Source organism: Olea europaea, chromosome 15 (genome assembly GCF_002742605.1).
Source record: "Olea europaea var. sylvestris chromosome 15, O_europaea_v1, whole genome shotgun sequence".
NCBI lineage: Eukaryota > Viridiplantae > Streptophyta > Magnoliopsida > Lamiales > Oleaceae > Olea > Olea europaea.
Genome location: NC_036251.1, coordinates 58,897 through 61,224, shown reverse-complemented (window position 1 = coordinate 61,224; position 2,328 = coordinate 58,897).

The window sequence follows — 2,328 nt, the reverse complement described above, 5'->3', positions numbered from 1 at the left end:
AAGAGCCCCCCCCCCCCCCCCCCACCCCGGGACTTCGAAAGTACTAACGAAAATGGTTAACCGAGCAGTGGACTCTGCACCAACAACAACTGGAACTTTCTCAAGTGGAGATTATCTACGAAGATCTCTCCCAAAGTTTGGTGAGATGGGGCAAGGAGAAGCACTGAAATCGCTGGTTCAGTTAGAGACGTATAAATCACCTTTTCCTGAATTGTATTTAATTAGTTTTACCGTAGGCAAATGAAGGAAAATTAAACTTCAAACAAACTGATTACATAGTTTTAGGTGCAAGTTACACCAGAGTTACAATGCCAGGAGCCATGCAATCGCAAAAGTAGTCCAGCATATATAAGATAGCCATTTAAATTAACCAGAGTTTTTCATCAAATGCCTTATAATTGTCATTCATCATAAAATTTTATAATGCATGTCAACCGTAATCAAATTATCATCTTTAATGACTTCATTCTGAAAAATTCTAGCAAGCAAAGCCTCAAATCTAATGCTAAAGAAATTTATCGTGAATCTCTCCCCACCCCCAAAAAAATTAAAAAATTGAACTTTCTTTACATGGTTTTTTCGTATGCATGCGAGTTTCAACGGTTTTGACTAAGATCATTAACATTTCTATTAATTTTGCATCTAATTAATAAACCTAAAACAACCATTAAAATTCCCTAAATCACACAATAAAATTCGAATAATTATTCTCCATAAACACGAAAACAAATTTCATTTCAACAACCAAGTAAAGCAAATAAAACCAATGAGCTTGAATTCAAGAAAGTAACAAAGATTTTCTTGAATCTCACCAAACAATCCCATAAGCCCCACGTCCCACAGGCCTGATTGGAACATATTTTCTGGGCACCTCAAAAAGGTACCCATAAACATCATACTGCACATATCTTCCACCATGAGTGGGCGCTCCTTTGATATTATGGCTCCCATGGCCATGATCCGCTGAACCAGAGCTTGATTCCACCGACATAATAGCCAAAATATTTAAAGAATAAATCTTTGTTTTTCTCCCCCTTAACAAACCAAGTAAACTAAAAAAATAATAAAAACAAAAATCAAGAACCCAATTTAAAAGCTTAATTTTTACTCAAGATTTAGTGAGTGTCGGTGTCTAGGAAAGAAAAATGAGAGGTTTTTGACATTTCTTTGTGATTTTTTTGTAATTTCTTCTGTAGTTAGAAAGTTGAGGGAGAGTGTGAACTTTTGAACTGAACTGACTTGAGATTACCCGTGACGTTAATCGACTTTTCTGTGGGAGGTTGGTGTCTAAGAATCTCCAACCATACACCTGGGTAAAGGTTGACTGTGTATGTATATACTTAGCCCCGGCCCAAATTTAAATTAGGATAATTGGCACAAAATGTCCCTAATTTTCATGTTGATTGTGAAAAATGTCTCTATCTTTTATTTTTTAGCATTTTTGTCCTAATTTGTGCAAAACATCATTTTCCCTATTTTTGAATGTAAAATGACCATTATACCCTCTTATTTAAAACAAAAAACCAAAAAAAAGAAAAGAAATATAAAGCATAAATTGTAATCATACTCCCAAAAAATTTGAAAAAATATAAATCAGTCCAATAAATTAAAAAAATTATCTCTCAAAATAAATGATTATCCAATCGTCCCAAGCATATTAAAAAATGATTATCAGAAGTTATAATTGAAATCTCACTCACAGTACATTACAGTTTCTTAGCCAAAATCAAAGCCAGAAAAAATTGCCATGCAAGATACAACTCCGTAATCATCCCTATTTGATGAACCTATAAATGACATGGGCCAATATTTATGTCCTCCAATTCGTGTAAAAAATAAAAAAAAAAAAAATCTAACACGAGATGGTCTAATATTGCGTTACATGAACAAAATTCTTAATCAATGCAAGTTCTTTTAGTCACTATACAGCAAAGACGTCGCCAATAGTACCATATTTGATCAATTAATATCCCATAAAATGAACAACCAATACCTGAGGAGAATCGGGGGTACTTTTAAGTTTGGCTTTATCAAACCAATCATTTTCCATTTTAACCAAAAAAATCTAACATTCACCACAATGGCCATTTCTTGTGTAAAAGACAAAAACGCCCTTAAATGAGTTATATAATTACAAAAATAGAAATATGGTAAAAAGACAAAAATATCCTTAAGTTACAAATAAAAATCCAAACACTTCTCAATTGAAATTTGAAAACGAAGTCAGTCTTTTCATCAGTTTACTCTAACACGATAAAAACTCTTTCATTTTTCATCCACTTCAACATCAAAATTTCATAAACTTATCAGTTATCAACCTCAACAGAA